Consider the following 18,697-nt stretch of genomic DNA (forward strand, 5'->3'; position numbering starts at 1 on the left):
TTACATAATCCTCTGCAGAGAATAGAAATTCAATAAATGTTAAAACTTGACTTTGGTGAGGCTAGATGGGTAGATGTGGACTAGATTGTAGAGGGTTATATGCCAGTCTGAGTAGCACATCCTCTTATCCTGTAGAGCAGCAGTTCTCAAAGTGTGATCTAAGGATCTTCTAGGCATCCCCAAGACCCTTTTAGGGTCTACAAGGTCAAAATTTTTCATAATTATACCAAAATGTTTCAATTTCTAATACAGCAAATGTCAATAGATATAACTGACATAAACGAAAGTTCTTAGGGGTAGGGAGAGTCCTAAATTTGGCAGGCAAGTGGTGCAGTAGATACAGTGCTGGGCCTTGAGTTAAGAAGACTCATCTTTCTAGTTCAAATACGGCTTCAGACACTTACTAGCTGTGACTCTGGGCAAGTCACTTAACCCTGTTTGCCTCAGTTTCCTCATCTATAATATGAGCTGGAGAAGGAAATGGCAAACCATTCCAGTATCTTTGCCAAGAAAATCCCAAATAGGGTCACAAAGAGTTGAACATGACTGAAATGACTCAACAATGAGTCCTAAATAATTTTTAAGAGCATAAAGGGGTCCTGAGATGAAGGAGTTTGAAAAATACTGCTGTAGACAATAGCCAGCAAAATGAGTTTTTGACAATAACCTCGAAATTTTCTCTGATGTTGCTGTAAGACTCAGCATGCACTTCATTGTGAAAGGAGACATACATCAAAAAACCAAAGGAACAACATTAGCCCATGACTCACTTTACTATAGTTAGAAGCAATGTGATGTGACATAGGGGAAAAGTACCAAATCTGAAATCAAGAGACCTGGGTTCAAATCCTTTCTGTAATGCTTACTAGCTAGAAACCCTTAAGCAACTTAAATAACTACTATGAGCCTTGGTTTCATCATTCATGAAGTGGGAATAGTGATACATGCATTAAGGTTATAGGGTTATTGAGAAGGAAGTGCTTGCTAAGCCTTAAAACATTACATAAAAGAAAGTTATTTCCAGAAATTATAGGAAAAGAGCCTTAAGTTTCCCTTGGTAACCTGTTTCTGGTGTTCCTTTAGGCTACATATATTTAAAAAGATGTCCTGAGGCTCTTTGTGATCCCAAGTACACAGGAAAGATCAGTTTTACTAAGCTTCCCACATCTTCCCCTGTGCCTAAAGACCAACAGATGTTTCCAAAGCACAGATTTCTGATACAACATCAGAACTTTTAAAGGTTGCTCATTTTCTTCCTACATTAAAAGAATTTTGACATAACAAGGCCACCTCTTGCCTCTGAAATAGTTGGCTTAAATGTTGAATTGCTCCCACAGAAACATTTACTACTGGCTTAACTTTTGGTGACCCAGAAAACCTTACAAGACTTTGGCTCTCTGCAAATCTGCTGGGTGTTTCTCTGCTAAAAGTAGATTATTCTATATGTCTTTGACTCACCTGATAATGTTGTATTTCAGAAGGTATAGGACATGATGAAGGGAATGATTCTCCTGGACCTGATTCTAGCAAAGTAAGAAAACCTGGTTTTGCATGAAGTGGAAATGATGGTAATCTTGGGAGGATTCTTATGAATTCTCTAGGCTTTAGTAGAGTGTATTTCAAAGAGTTAAAAGAAAGGATGGATAGGCTCCTAGGGTTTTAAGGGCAGTTGGCTCTGGAGGGATAGGAAATAATAAGAATGAAATCCCAATAACAAAATCACAATGACAATAAGGAAGAAAAGTGTGACCTGTCTAAAGATCCCGATGTAACTGCACAAGGAGCTCGTTAATGAGCTCAAATTTAACATAAATGGGTATGAAAGATAGAAAAGATCATGTAATTGTGGAAAATTACAAAATGGTGGCACAGTGCTACACAAATAGTTTCAGGAAGGCTAAGTTTCAGAACAAAATAGGGCTTGTAAAACTTATACTGAGGATAACAAAAAGGGATTTTGCTAAAACCATGTTGGAGGCAAGAGATATTTTAAGAAATTGAAAATTCATACCTAGAGAGGATAAGAAATTAATGGATGACAGAAAGAAGGCAGAATAATTCAATGTATATTTTGGTTCTATTTTCTCTATCAAGGAGAACAATCTCCATAAGGAGAAGAGAGCAAAAATGGTCATCAATAAAGTAAGGAGCTGCCCTCAGTGAGGGCAAATCACTTGGGCTAGACAAAATCCAACTTTGGATTCTAAAAGAACTTGCTGATATAATTTTTTAAGTGCTTTGCATGATCTTTGAGGTACTGCATAAAATGGGGACAGGACTGCAATTCTTCAATACTGAAGACAGGCAGATATCTCTTTTCAAAAGGGAAAAGAAAGTGGATACCTCAATCTAGAGACTAGTAAGTTTAAGGCACAAATTCTAGAAACAATCAAAGGGATACAGGAAAGCAGTTATTACTAGGTCAGGGTGTTCATTAAGAACAAGTCATGTTCAACTAATTTCATTTCCTTTTTGTTTTGTTTTGTTAGTGTGATGGACATAAATTGGAGCATATCCAGAAGAAGACGAGCAAGATGGCGAGATGACTAGGTATTGTGCCATATGAGAATCAGTAGAAGGAACTGAGTCTGTGTAGCCAGGGGATGATTAAGGAATACATAATATCTGTCTTCAAGTATTTGAAGGGCCGTCATGTGAAGAAGAAGAAGTAGGTTTATTTTGCTTGTTATCAGAGGACAGAACTGGGACTAATGGGTGAAAGTTAAAGTTAGATCTCAGCTCAGATAAGTTAAAAAAAACAACTTCCCAACAATGTGATTTGTACAAAAAAGGGTGGGTACCAGGTCCGTATGTCAAAAAGATCAAAAGAAAGAGAAAATAAACCATTTACACACACAAAAAAAATATTTATAGCATCCCTCTTTGTGGTGGCAAAGAATTATAAAAGGAAGGGATGCCCATCAATTGAGGAATGGCCGAACAAGTTGTAGTATGTGATTGTGATAGAATACTATTGCCCTATAAGAAATGACAAAGTGAGTGGTTTCAGAAAAAACTTGGGAAGTCATATGAACTGACCCAAAGTGGAGTGAGCAGAACCAGAACATCATACACAGTAAAAGCAGTATTGTAAAGATGATCAGGTATGAAAGACTTAGCTACTCTGATCAAGACAATGATCCAGAGCCACTTCTGGGAGTCAAGATGGTGGAGTAAGCAGTAAATCACTGTAACTCCCCCATATTCACCTCCTGACAACTGTAAAATGGCACCTCAAAACAAATCCTGGAACAGCAGAACCAGCAAAAATATAGGGTGAAACAATCTTTGAGCTCAAGAAAATTGGCAGAAAAGATCTGTCTCACTCAGGTAAAAGGGGAGTACAGTCGAGGGCAGGAAGCATCCCAGAAAGCCAGAAGCAAGCCCAACCTTAGCAAACTAGCTGTAGATCCTGAGCCCCAGTGTGGTGGAGCAGGCTAACGCCCACACCGGAATCCCCCATGTGCCTCAGCATAGCCAGGGGAATCGGCAGACTTGTGCTTCAGTGTAGACCTGGGCAAACAGGCAACCTCCAGCAGCCAGACCTACATGTCCTTCAGTGAAGTCCCTGGCAAGAAGGTAGATGCCAATTCTAAGGGTGCCTAAACAAAGAGGCAGCCACCAGTGGTGTTTCAGAGTAGCCTGGGCAAACAGGCAGCCACCAGTAGTGGTCTGACCACTGTGTGTTTCAGTGTATCCCCGGGGAAATGCAGAAACACCCCATGTGCCTCAGCACTAGGACCCCGACTCAGCACCAGGTAAGCTGTCAGACCCCTATAGCCTCCACCAGTGCCAGTCCCCCCCCACCACACCCCCTCAGCACAGTATCAGACACCAGGGTCCCCCCTGGGCCTTAGGGCAACATCATTGTAGCACCAGGTAAAAAGCCAGGCCCTGCAACCCCTGGCATGAGAAGCCTGAGATAGTGCCCCTTCCACTCCAAGGAGCAGAGCTCAAAATTTAAAAGAAAGAAAAAAGATCAAAAGAGATGAGCAAAAAATAACAAAAAAAGGAATCTGATCATAGAAAGTTATTACGGTGACAGGGAAGATCAAAACTCAGAAGAGGACAACAATATCAAAATACCTATGGGCAAAATCTCAAAGAAAAATGGGAAGTGGTCTCAAGCTCACAAAAAAAAACTCATGGAAAAGCTCAAAAGGGAGCTTAAAAAATCATATAAAAGAGAAGAATAACTGGGAAAAGAAATGAGAGTGATACAAGAGAATTATGAAAAAAGAGTCAACAGTTTGGAAAAAGAAAACAACTGCTTAAAAAGTAGAACTGGCTAAATGGAAAAGGAGATACAAAAATCCTCTAAAGAAAACAACTCATTAAAAAATACAATTGGCCAAACAGAAAAAAAAGTACAAAAGCTAATTGAGGAAAACAACTCCTTAAAAGTTAGAATTGGGCAAGTGGAAGCTAATGGTTCTGTGAGACATCAAGAATCAATCAAATTTTAAAACAACTGATCTGGAAAATAGATCCAGGAGGGACAATATCAGAAGCATTGGACTACCTGAAAGCCATAATCAAAGAGCTGGACAGAAATTATCAAGGAAAACTGTTCTGATATCCTGGAACCAGAAGGCTAAATAGGCATTGAAAGAATCCACCATTCACATCAGGAAAGCGATCCCAAAATTAAAACTCCAATGAACATTATAGCCAAATCTCAGAACTATCAGGTCAAGGAAAAAATATTACAAATGACCAGAAAGAAAAGACTCAAATATCTGGGAGCCATAATCAGGATTACGTAGGACTGGGCAGCTGTGACCTTAAAAGATTGGAGGGCATGAAACATGATATTTCTGGAAGGCAAAGGAGCTAGGACTAAAACCAATTCACCCAATGAAATTAAGCATAATATATCAAGGAGAGAAAATGGTCACTCAATGAAATAGAAAGATTTCAAGCTTTCATAAGAAGACTAGAATTAAACCAAAAATTTGACCTTCAATATCAAGACCCAAGAAAAGTATAAAGAGGTAAAAAAGAAAAAGAAAACACAAGGAATTCAATAGAGTTAAACTGTTATAATTCTTAAAAATTGTATCACTAATAGTACATCTAGAAGGAATATAAATAGAGGGTATGGGTATAAGGTAAATTTGAGGGAGTGACATAAAAATAATTATGATGACATGATGAGATGAGGGATGAGAAAGAGGAGTACACTGGGGGTAGAAGGAAGGGAGAGGTAGAATAGAGTAAGTTATTTCACATGAAGAGATGTGAAAGACCTATTACAGTGGAGAAGATGATGGAAGGGTGGGTGATGAGCATTACTTGAACCAGACTCACATCAGTATTAGCTCAAAGAGGGAATAATATACACAATCTGTTGAATATAGAAATCTACCTTACCCAACAGGGAAGTAGGAGGGAAGGAGATTAGGTAAAGGAGGGGAGTCTAACAGAAGGGAGGACAAATCAGGGGAGGTGGTAGGCAGAAGCAAAACACTAGTGAGGAGGGAAAGGGTGAAAAGAGTGAGAGGACAAACAGGACAAAAAATAGGACAGAGGGATACACACAGTAATAATCACCGTGAATGTGAATAGGATGAACTCTCCTGTAAAACAGAAGTAGATAGCAGAGTGGATCAAAAACCAGAATCCTATAATATGTTGTTTATAAGAAACATGCTTGAAGCAGAGAGACATACACAGGGTAAAGGTAAGGGGCTGGAGCAGAATCTATTATGTTTCAATTGAAGTAAAAAAAAAGTAGAGGTAGCAATCCTAATCTCAAAGTAAAAGCAAAAATAGACCTAATTAAAAGAGGTAAGGAAGAACATTACATCTCGATTGTACAATAGACAATGAAGCAGTGGTAATACTAATCATATATGCACCAAGTGGTGTAGCATCCAAATTTTTAAAGCATTTAAGTGAGCTTCAGGAAGAAATAGCAAAACTATTATCGGGGCACTTCAACTGTCCTGTCACAGAACTTGTTAAATCCAACCAAAAACCAAACAAGAAAGAAACTAAGGAGGTAAATAGAATATGAGATTATATACTATGACCAGGTGGGATTTATACCAGGAGTGCAAGGTTGGTTCAATAATAGGGAACGTATCAACACAATTCACCATATCAATAACAAAACCGACAGAAATCATGATTATCTTAATAAATGCTAAAAAAAAGCTTTTGAAAAAATACAGCAGCCATTACCATTAAAAACAATAGAGAGCATAGGAGTAAAGAGTGCATTATAGCAATACAAGAAGAAAAAGAAATCAAAGGAATCAGAATAGGCAGTGAGGAAGCAAAATTATCCCTCTTTGCTGATGATATAATGGTATGCTTAGAGAACCCTAGAAAATCAACTAAAAAAGTACTCGAAGTAATTAACAACTTTAGCAAACTTACAGGATATAAAATAAACCCACATAAATCATTAGCATTTCTATATACAACCAACAAAGTCCAGCAACAAGAGATAGAAAGAGAAATTCCATTTAAAATAACTGTAAACAATATAAAATACTTGGGAGTCTACCTGCCAAGACAAACCCAGGAACTCTATGAACACAATTACAAAAGATTTGTAACACAAATAAAGCCAGATCTAAACAATTGGAAAAATATCAGTTGCTCACGGGTAGGCCACACTAATATAATAAAAATGACAATTCTATCTAAACTTTTACTTATTCAGTGCCATACCAATCAAACAACTAAAAATTTATTTCATAGAGCTAGAAAAAATAACAAAATTCATCTGGAAGAACAAAAGTTCCAGAATAGCCAGAGAATTAATGAAAGAAATGCAAAGGAAGGTGGCCTAGCTGTACCAGGTCTAAAATTATGTTATAAAGCAGCAATCAACAAAACTGTTTGAAACTGACTAAAAAATAGAGTAAGGTATACAAGACACAGTAGTTAATGACTGTGTGGTAGTAACCTACTGTTTGATAAACCCAAGGACTCTAGTTTCTGGGGTAAGAACTCGCTATTTCACAAAAACTGCTGGGAAAACTGGAAAATAGTATGGCAGAAACTAGGTATAGACCATCTTACACCATGTACCAAGATAAGGTCAAAATGGATACATGATTTAGGCATAAAGGGTGATACCGTAAGCAAATTAGGAGTTTTCCTGTCAGATCTATGGAGAAGGAAAGAATTTATTATCCAAGATAATTCCAAAGGACTCATGATAAAAACTGCTATCTTGCTTCAGAAAGAGAACTGATAGATTCTGAATATAGATTGAGGCATGCTTTTTTAACTTTATTTTTCTTGGGGTTTTTTGTGTTTTATTCTGTGACATGGATAATATAAAATATGTTTTACATGTTTAATTAATATCATATTACTTGCCTTCTCAGAATTGAGGGAGGGGTGGGAAAGAGGGAGAGAATTTGGAACTCAAATTTTTAAAAAATAAATGTTAATTTAACATTTATTAAAATAATTGAGAAATATTTAACAAAATAAATAAAGATATATTTGTTTAAAAATAGTTTGGTCTTTCTTGAAAGGCAGTAATTTCTCCTTCAGAGATCTTCAAGCAGTCTTTCAACTAGCATTTATTAAATGCCTACTATGTGCCAAGCACCGTGATGAAACTGACTCACTACTTGTTCGGTATGTTATAGGCAAGATTCACCCTACTGGTGAGTTTACAATAGAGGCCTTTCTAATTTTGAGTGGAAAATATGACTACTGTGTTGTAGACTTTGTAATAAACATTTTTCCTTTAGGCAACAAATAAAGCCACTTTTCCAATGCCTTGGTTTGGGAAAGTAAAGAAAGGGGAAGAATTACTGCAGTTGGAATAGTCTATAATTGAAACAAAATGTGCAGCTGTGTGTGTCTGTTTACATATATATGTATATATATGCATATATATACATATATAGATGTGTGCATATACACACATATATGTTTAAAATGGTACTTTTGTAGTAACAAAGAACAAGAAACAAAGTGAGTGACCATTTATTGGGGAATAGCTAGTAAATTGTGGATGAAATGAGCAGTGTAAGAAACAATAAATACAAAGAATTCAGAAAAACTTGGAAAGAATTTTATGAATGGACACAGAATGAAGTAAACAGCACCCAAAGAATAATCTACATAGTAACCACAATCATATATGAAAAACAAAATAGAAAGATATCTGACCTCTGATAAATAGGATCATAGATTTATAGTTGAAAGTGATTTTAAATATCTTCTCATCCAACCCCCTCATTTTACTCATGAGGAAACTGAGGCCCAGAGAGGTGAAGTGATTTGTCCAGGGTATATAGGCATTGGAGAAATGGAATTTGAACTAATGTAGAGTTCAAAACCAGGACCTCTGACTCCATATCCAGTTCTCTGTATGAAATGTAGTGGCCAATCTTGATTCTAGAGAGTTTTAGCAGAGAGTTGGTGGGTTATAGCTATGAATTGAGACATACAATTTCAGAAGTGACAATGTCTTGTTTTTGTTTTGTTTTGCTGAATTGTACCCAAGGGACAATTCTATGAGAGAAGAATCAGAAATAAAATTATATAAGAAAAAAGATCAATAAAACTTTTTTCATTAGTCGAAGCCATGATGAGAGAAACTAAATTACTTAACCTCTATAGATATAAAAACATTTCAAAATACATCAAATGATAAAGAAATAGTGATAAAAACTCATATTTCTATACCACATCAAGGCATACAAAGCATTTTCCTCACAATAACACTATGAGGTGAGTAGTGGCATTACTATCCCCATTTAACAGAAAGAGAAACTCATATCATAAAGGCCAAATCCCTTGCTTAGAGCTACACAATTAGTATGCTTCATCTTTCAAGAAACCCTAAGAGGAAGACAAATGTTCATACATTCACAGAAATTATTCTTATGCTAAATTAGAAAGAAAAACACCATGATTACTATGAATCAAATTCTTCTAAAGTCATAACTTAATTTCCTAAGAGGAAACTCTATACATATGAGTTGGCTAATTAAAACATTTTTCCATCTAACTGCAAACACCAAACCCAACTTTTAGGACCAATCTTGTTCTGTGCAAAAAAAAGCTAGAAGAGCAAAACCAACAACAAAAACCAAAGTCATGAGTGAAGTTAATAAGAAGCATATAACAAAGTGCTAGAATGTCTAATAAGTTTGTTAATTTCTGTCAATGAAACCAAGTTTATGATTAGACTTTGTATAAAGAGAGTGAACTAATTGGGTAAAGATATCCTTTACACAGTGTGACTGTAATAAATGATTCACACTCTATTTTTCAGCTGCCACTCAAGCCTCCTGTTCCTTACAGCCTGTATATGTGGCAGATTTCAAGAGAAGCCAGTAGAGAGCTGTGTACAAAGTGTGATGTAGCTAGACCCTTCAAACTTCAGGTTATGAATTCCTTTTGCATTTTTCTCTTCTTTTTTGCCTCCTTTTATGTTCTAGCCACAAAACTATTCCCTTTTTTTAACCACATTCTCTCTGCTTCTCAAAGACATAAATTAAGCTGTGGGTGAGATGAATCTACAACAAATCTTCCCTTTGTGCTCACAGTAATGAAAAGGAGTAGGGGTTATGTGTATCAGGCAGGAGAACAAATAAAATTTAAATTTAAAATCTCATACCTATCTTTTCACCCATATTCTCCCTCTGCTCCAACATGCAAAATCTATATTATCCCAAATTTCAAAGTCTCAATATGAGAGACAAAATATGACTTTGAAACGTTATATATATGTATGTATAAATATATATATATATATACATATATATATATATATGTATTCCCTGTAGATTTCTTTCCCCAGGATAAAGATATTTACTAAGTCTTAGGACTTAACACTATGATGGAAAAGTATTAAAAGAACTGATTACTTTTGAAAGCATCTCTAAGGTTTGTTGTTGTTTAAAAATAAAATCCTCCCAAAGACTATGCAGCTGAATTCTTTTAGGCCAATGAACTTAGTTGTTTTTCCTTCCAAAGACTTTAAAAGTATTTTAAGACCCTTAAATTCTATATATTCCCATTAGCATTTTTAGTTTAATATTCAGGATACAATGTGACCTTGGTGCTCACTGCTGAGAAAAATTAGAAAGCCATACACAGTAATAAACAAAGATACTTGTACAGAATGCAGGATCAGGTTCAAGAAAAACTCTGATAAGGTTAACAAATCTAATTTTTATGTAATTTTTAATTCATCTGTTTCCTTCTGTGTTTTGAAAGGCTCAAAACCCAAAGAAGGAAAATTGATTATTGAGGATTATAAAAGGAATCATCACTGGGAGAGACAGGCTAAAATTAAGAAGAAAAGACAGTGCATTTCCCTTAATGCTCAATGTAAGAGACATTTAGAGGGATAGAGTCATGGAAAGCTCATAGATAGGAGGGAACATTAAAGCATATACTGTAGGAAACTAGTTGGTAAATGGAGCACATGATTGATTATATCTTTCCTATATTGACCTGTTATTATATTGTGGCATGCAGGCATCTAAAATTCTCAGATAATTTTTAGGGAATTTCAGTGTATACCAAAGGAGAGAGAAAGAGAGAGAGAGAGAGAGAGAGAGAGAGAGAGAGAGAGACTTAATCTTCTAGATACTATTCCTACTATTCCTATGCATACAGATTTTCAATATCAGAGCAGTCTTGCAATAAAAAAGAGTAGATTTGTTTCCTCCAGAATTCTTGTGGGTAAAAACCCAAGGGGAAAAAATTCCAAATGTCCTAGGAAGAAGCCTAGCATGTATCTCTCAGATGTTGACTTGAACTCAATAAGGCTTTCCAGCTAGACCAGATGATGGGGTCCATTTCATGGGAAACAGTGGCAGAACAAATTCTCTTCAAGAAGGGCTATGTTTTCTGATGCATTGTTCTTTACTGTTATTTAAAAGTAATCTGATCCCCTCTAATCCCTAAATTCATTAGGGGGATTTCTAAATGTGTTAAGTTCTAATTCATTTCAGGGCAGAGCTATAGCCTGCCCTCCTCTTCAAAATCCTATGAGGCTAACTGTGCTAGGAACATCATCACATCTGATATCTCACTGCTCAGATTTGCCTCTAGGTCACCAGAGTATTCGTAAATATTTTCACTCTTCTCACATTTAGTACCCGTAATGTCAGTTTTACATAATGCCTAATCATTCCTGATGAAGATGCACAGAGTTAATATCTGGCTTGACATTCAATTAAACTCAGGAAAATAGGGCCTTGGACCTGGTTCCCGAGGCTCATTCATTTCCAGGGACTCAGGTATAGACCAGGTTAACTCACATGTTTCCTCATCTATCATAAGGATTACTTAAAAGCTTTGTTTAAAGTTTTCAAGTTTAGGGAGGTTAAAATTTACTAGAATTAGAAATATCCAGGTGAAAAAAGCTAAGGAAATAATTAGCATGAACTAATTTTCTCTCCTTCCCCCTCCCCTGTGGGCTCAGGCTCTCTAATAACAGCTAGCGTTTATATAGCACCTTAAGGTTTGCAAAGTGCTTTTCAAATATTAAGTTCATTTTAATCTCACATCAACACTAGGAAGAAGGTGCCATTATAGCCCCCATTCTTCAGATGAAGAAATTGGGACACATAGAGGTTAAGTGACTTGCTCACTGTCACATAGCTACTAAGTATCTTAAGCAACATTTGAACTCAGGTCTTTCTGACTCCTAGTCCAGCCCTCTCTCCACAGTGAAACAAAGTGTATGTATGTGTACTGTATATACAGTGTACACATGTATACTATATACATGCATAACAAGAAGTATGTTTACACTCTTTCCCTCAAGACTTTTCAGGATACTTTTTTCTCCTTGCCAAAAGATATAACTACTATTTCTAGGAAATCAGCAAGTAGAAACTATGAATCTCAAAATTACAGAAAAGTAACAGAGGAGGCCTCCAGTGACAGAAATGGAATTTTGATCTTCCCCCTCCTTCCTGTAGAATTTGATAACAGTAGGAATCTCAGAGTAACTTTAGAAACCTTCCTATGGGACATATACATACATGTGTGTATGTATATATGTATATATGTGTGTGTATGTATGTACATACTTTTGCCCAAATATTAGCAGCTCATGCCCTATCATAGTCTACACAGAGTGAAGTCATTGAAGAGAAACTTCTGAACATGTTCCATACAAATGTCTCCAAAGTAGGGTTATAAAAATGGAAAAAAAATGTTCTGGAAGAGAAATCAGGCAAGCCCATGGCCTCAGAAACACTTGAGCTACTTAATGCTATTGCAACAATACATGCCTAGAACTGTCTCTGGATCTAGGCAGACTGATGTCATCATCTTCTTCCTATTCCACTAGGCAGTCCCTGTGCTCTGGACCCATACTCATGAATTAAGTTCAGTCCTAGAGGAGGTTAGCCCCTAAAAGCTAAAGGTTGGGCTCCTTTTCTCATGTTCTTTGGCCCTTTATATTCTATTTCGGAGCCCCATGGAAAACAAGTAATAGTCTAGAGGCGACTCACCTAGGTACTGTCCAAAATGCACAGTAAAAATATACTTAATGAACAGTGTATATGAGGTATAGGACAGCTACTTATTTCTTCTGCACAAAAGAAATGCTAAACAGAAAAGATTCACAAGCAGACATCAACAAGATTTAAGTAAGTGGCTCGAAGCAAATAATAGGTATTTAAAAATCAAAACCTGAAGCTTTTTCGGGACAGCCAAATAGAAATTTCACCTTCAACTCAGCTTTTCATAGTCCAAACAATTTCTTCCCATTCCATGTCTTCTGACAAGCTAGACTCTTTCTGGCCAGGGATTGGACTCATCTTCCTACCAGTGGTCATTTTTTCTAGGAAGTACAATAGAAGTATCTAGGAGCTTCTCGTGAAGTATAGCTGACATCAACTGAAGCCAGAAGCCCCACAAGCTAAAACTACGTTGCCTCCAAGATTGGAAATGCCCATTTCAAGATTACTACTCAGTGGTCTTTATTCCGGAAAGAAATGAAACAGAAGAGGCAACCCAAAACCCAGGCTCAAGCTTGCCAAGGCTTGCCACATGCTCAAAGCCACCATGTTACTGGGAAAAGCTGGAGGAACCCTGACACCCTAGGCAGAAACACCAGACAGCCAGACATATGGAGTAAAGTTCACAGAGTTATCCACTTCTCCTCGGCTTGGTGGTCAGTTCTTTTGATGCAAACAGCCCTTGCTACCTTCATAGGACCAAGGGATCAATGAGGGGATAGAATTGTCATCCCAAAGCACCCAAGCTCTTCAATGCTAAACCATGTATGATAGGCTAGAAGTAATCAGTCAGATCAGAGCATCTTCCATAGAGTGTACTCCAATCTAAACCCCATTGCACGACATTCCATTTGTAGAGAACTTTACTGATTTCAAGTATTTTCAAATATGTTATTTCATTAGCTTGTAAACTCCTAAAGGACAGGGACTACCTTCTTCATCTTTGTATCTCCCAAAGTACCATCACCCATTATAGGCACTGAACAATTGCTCATTGAATGAGTGATCTTCACCATAACCTCATGGGGGAGTAAGTTTGGTGACACTATGATTCAGTGAAAGGCATGTTGGATCTGGTGTCACTGAGCTGAGTTCAAATTTTGCTTCTGCTATTTGCTACCTGTGTGGCCTTAGTCTAGTCGCAGTCTCTGTGGGGCTTGGTTTCCTCATCTATAAAAGGAAGAGGTTGGAATAGAAGACCATCAAGATGACCCATATCTTTAAATCTATTAACCTAGCATGCTACAGAGTGTCTGTCATACAAGAAGCATGTAATCAACGCTTCTTAACTTGACTTATCTCTATTTTGCAGATGAAAAAACAGTACCTAGCACCTTTGAGTCCAGTGACTTACTCAGGGTTACATGTCTAATAAGTCGCAAAATCAGGACTAGAGAATCTTATATCTTCTGATTCCTGGTCACCATGTAACTAAGTTGTTCCGATATTGGTCTAAATGAAAAGTATGGATTTAGGTTCCTAGGCACTAAGGGATTAAACTCTGTATTATTCCCTTTCTCCATGTCTACAGAATATAAATTTCTAACAACTTCTACCCAGAGTCTATCAAAGAAAAGTACCAGGTGTGCAATGCTCCTGGTATAAGAGGTATTAAAGAGAAGTAAAACAGTAAAAAACAAACAAGCAAACAAAGTTTTAGTTCTGCATTTTTATTTTAGAATCCCTACCACTATGCTCTATTTCAAATAACTCTGGATAAAGGGACCTCCAAGGCACTGCTGCTTAATGATGAGCTGATAAAAAAAACGATAGGGCATCTCACTCTAGGCTGCCAGATAAAGTAAAAAGAAAAGCAGCTGGAGCTCTTGAGCTGGTGGAAGGTGCCAAGAGGGAATAAACAATGCAGTCCTACACAGTAAGATGCCCTTATCTTTGCTTCTTAGCAAGCTAAGGGGAAAAGAGCCCATGGGATTTGTAGAGTTGTGAGTAACTTTGAAATTACTCAGTCACTTTCTCTTTCCTTGCTACTGAGGGAACCACAGAGGTGTTGTAGCCCTGGTTGCCATAGTCCTGAGGTGGAATCACTCACTTTGAATGTCTTTGAAAACCTGACACTGGGAAAGGCTTAAAGAATTCTGATTTGCAGGTTTGAAGGCAGGGACTGGGAGCAGATAAGGCACAACCCATTAGGCAGAGCTCCGCTCTCTCTTTTACCAAAAGCTCTATGGTGCTGTAGCTAGAACAGGTCTGAGTAGGCATGTCAGTGAACAATGGCAAAGGTAAACCCTTTGAAGGACAGGGCTGCCACTTTGGAATACATAAAGCTGCCTGGTGTCAGCACTCGACATATGTGGATGCAATAACCTAGTAGGAATTCAGTTGAAGAATGAAAGCTGGCATTTCTGTCTTCTGTGGCCTCATTAACTTGCAAATCAGAGAGAAAGTACTATCATATCACCTCAGAGCAAAGTCTAACTTAGAGGCTTTCAGATTACTTTATACCACTTGTAATATTCTGGCTCTATATCAGTAGAAATGGCATTTTAGAAGAGACATTATCAGCCACTTTGCTACCACACCCCACAGACCATGGACTTCTCCATCTGATTTGCAGCTGAAATCTTCCATGTGTGTTGTCTCCGTCATTGGAATGCGAGCTCCTTAAGAGCTGGCCCTACTTTGCTTTTCTGTTTATATCCCCAGTATTTAGGATAATGCTTTTTTGCACATGGTAATTGCTTAATAAATGTTTTTATCCATTCACTCATATTCTATGTAGCAGGAAGAAGGGTTCTTAAAATCTGGGGGTTAAGACCACTTTAACCTGGGGCTCTAAGAACAGGAGTTCCTAACTTTTCTGTATAGTGAACCCCTTCTCAGAATAATGTGGGGGGGGGCGCTAGCATTCATGTACTCCTACTATGTGTTAAAGACTTTATAAATATTATGTCATTTAACCCTCACAACAACCCTGGGAGGTAGGTGCTACTGTTATTCCCCTTTTACAATTAAAGAAACTGAGAAAAACAGAAGTTAGTAACTTGTCTAGGGTCACATAGCTAGCAAGCTTCCAAGGAAGAATTTGAATTCAGATTTGACTCCAAACCCAGCACTCTATTCACTGCTCCACCTAGCTGCCTCTAATATAAACAATCCAAAAAAGGTTTTTATATGCATTAAAAAAAATACATGGGATTGCAAAAGAAATCAGTTACAGAGAAATGCAGTTTAAAAAATAACCAAAAAAAAAAAAAAAACAAGCCAAGTTCACAGACCCCAGGTTATGAACCCTTGCTCTAAGTAGATCCCTCTGTGGTGAGCAGGAGAGCCAGAATTCCCTATCCCCAGACCTATCCATAGCCTCCTCCTCCTTCCTCTTCTTTCTTCTACATTTATTATTCAGATCACATACAGCTATGTAGCCCCAGGCTACAGCCTAGGATTATAGTAGTGAATTTATCCTGGAGCAAAACCCCCAGCAACCACCTGCACAATTTCCTTACTGCCTCTATTCATCATGTTTCAGCTTCAAAACTAAAAAAAGAAACACTGCCGCTCCTCTCCCCTGCTCCCAAGGATCAGGTAGGTGAGGGAAATCACAAACAACCTCCTTACCACCAGGCTAAGACCACACAGGAGAAAATACCACCCCAAAGGTTGCTACTTCTGGGTAATTATAGTCAGTGAAAATACCACTTTAGAAAGGAAGTGCCTTCTCAAACTTAATTACAGAGCTGTGATATAAGAATAGGAAATGCATTTGCCCACCTTTTAGCTACAGTAATTATGGCAGGTATTATCTGTTACTTATAGTTACTGCTATGGGAAAATTTTGCAGGAACGTCCTTTGATTAGAAGGAAAGCATTTTCACCCTGTATTCTCACCTTTACAGCTTCCTTAGGGTATGAATGAGCCATTCAGTGAAAAGTGAGGTGCAACCTAGCTAGGATTTCTCCTACCTGGCTGATTTATGAAGAAAGAGTTGTTTTGCTCTTCCAATATGAATCATAAGGCTAGAAAGTTTACTTAGACTAATCCTCTGACTCTAAAACTGACCACACTTTAACTGGATACAGGAGTATTTGTCCATATAGAAAAGTGATGTATAAATCTTGAAAAACAACTCTATCTCCCCATTTAAATCATTCTAATATTTAATGCTGCCCAAATGCTGCTTATCATTTGTAATCTAAATTATTCTGCTATTGTTTAAAGTCCATTTCATCTTGTGTTGTGACAGTGGAGGGCAATGCTGTTTACTCTGTTAATCCCAGAGTGTGAGTTGAAGGAACAAAGATGCTTTTTTTAACCTTCAGAAGGGCTTTCTTTCAAAACTTCCATAACTGAGAGAAACTTTTGGCTAAAGGGGTGGACTGAGACCTTCCTGAAACTTAGATGTGCAAAGAGTTCAGGCAGTGAATACCTCAGTCATTGTACTAGTCCGGTTCATTTGTTCATTTGACAAATATTCACTAAGCATCTTTTGGGGTCAGAGTGTTATGCTAGGTGCTAGGAGGAGATACAAAAGTTAGGTAAGAGGTGGTTCCCCTACTCCTTGTGGAAATTAAGAAACAAAAAACCCATGACTAGGGAATCAAGATTTACCCACAAAAAATGTACTGAGAATAAGTATCTTACTAAGATAGTAGGAATAAATTTATCAACTCAGCATAACTAATTCTATTTCAAGCCTCCATGTTGTGATCGAGCTGTTTCAACTAAGTTGTTTTTCTATAAGCTGTTTTTCAAAAATAACATAAGCACCTTTGTGATATAATGTTGCAAACAGCATGCGTGTATTCTTAAATAACAGATGAACATGTGTGGATCCTTTGATAAGACATACCACCAATAGAAAAATATTATAAACAGCTTTATCAGTAATTTTGAAGTAAACTACCAATCATATGGTAAACAACTTAGGAACACCCATAACTAAAAATATAAAAAACCCATCTGAGGCTCCAGCCTTCAGCCTAGTCAGAGTGTAATTAGAATGGGTTTCTGCATTCCCCACGCTTGAAACTCAAGCAGCTTGAGTTGGTTTGAGGGCACAGATTATCAACGAAACTTGCCAGATGACCACCTTGAAGACAGACCCATGACCTCTGATTGGGCAGAGAAGAGAACCTTGTCTACTGCAGTATGGAAAGAAGCTTATCAGAAACTCCAAGCCTCAGATTGGTGGTTTGTTCTTAGAGACCAGTATTGTTTGCACACTTTGATTAAGTTTGATTGCATGCATCAGGAACTGTAAGTCTAATTAGTGTTTCCATCCACTACTTAGCATAAATAATGGTAAGTTGGCTAAACACATGTACCATACATTATAGCTACAGTATAAAGTATATTAACAATGCAAAAATATTACATGGTTTTTATAATATAAAACATTCTATTCATTACAGACTTTCAAAGTGAAGCAGTATGTGAGATCCAAAATGAAAGATAATTAGCAATCTGGAGCATTGGATAAGACTTCATAGCAGAGGTTGCATTTGGTTTGTATTTTGAAGGATGGGTAGGAATTCAACAAGCAAAGGAGGGAAAAGAAAACACTCCGGGCATAAAGAATAGCATGAACAAAACCATGGGAGTAGGAAATTGTAAATTATATTCAAGTAAAGAGAAGAAGGAGTCTAGTTTGGTTAGAACACAAGAGTAGAGAAAAGTAATACAATGTGAGTGGTCCTGATTATGCCCTGCTCCTCTGAACCACCTCAAAACACCAAGTGTTACAAATTAAATAAGACAATAAGAAGAAAGAAAAGAAACCATCATAGAAAAATAGAAAAACTATCAGATTGAAGAAATAAAAAAAACAACATAAAACAGGAACCAACAGGGATACTACTTGGTAAAGGAAAACAAGGAGATACCTCCTAAGGGAAAGAACAAGACTACAGTAACAACTACATCCCTAGAAGAGAAACAGGCATATTACAAGAAACTCAAGTGGTTTAGAATAACAATGAGATGGAAAGGAAGATCTGACATCTATAAAATACGGGTGGGGGAAGGGGAAAGATTGCTGGAGGAAGAATTCAAGAAAATAATCCATAATAATAACAATATTAATAGCTCAATAGCATGTATATAGCACTTTAGGGTTCTCAAAGTACTTTATACTTTACTTCACAACTACCTTGGGAGGTATGTGCTATTATTATCTCTATTTTACATATGAAGAAACTGAGAGAGATAGCCTAAAGACTTGCTGAAGGTCACATAGTCAGTGTCTTAAGCAACATTTGAAGTCAGATTTCTC

This window comes from Trichosurus vulpecula, chromosome 2 (assembly GCF_011100635.1).
Source record: "Trichosurus vulpecula isolate mTriVul1 chromosome 2, mTriVul1.pri, whole genome shotgun sequence".
Classification (NCBI taxonomy): domain Eukaryota; kingdom Metazoa; phylum Chordata; class Mammalia; order Diprotodontia; family Phalangeridae; genus Trichosurus; species Trichosurus vulpecula.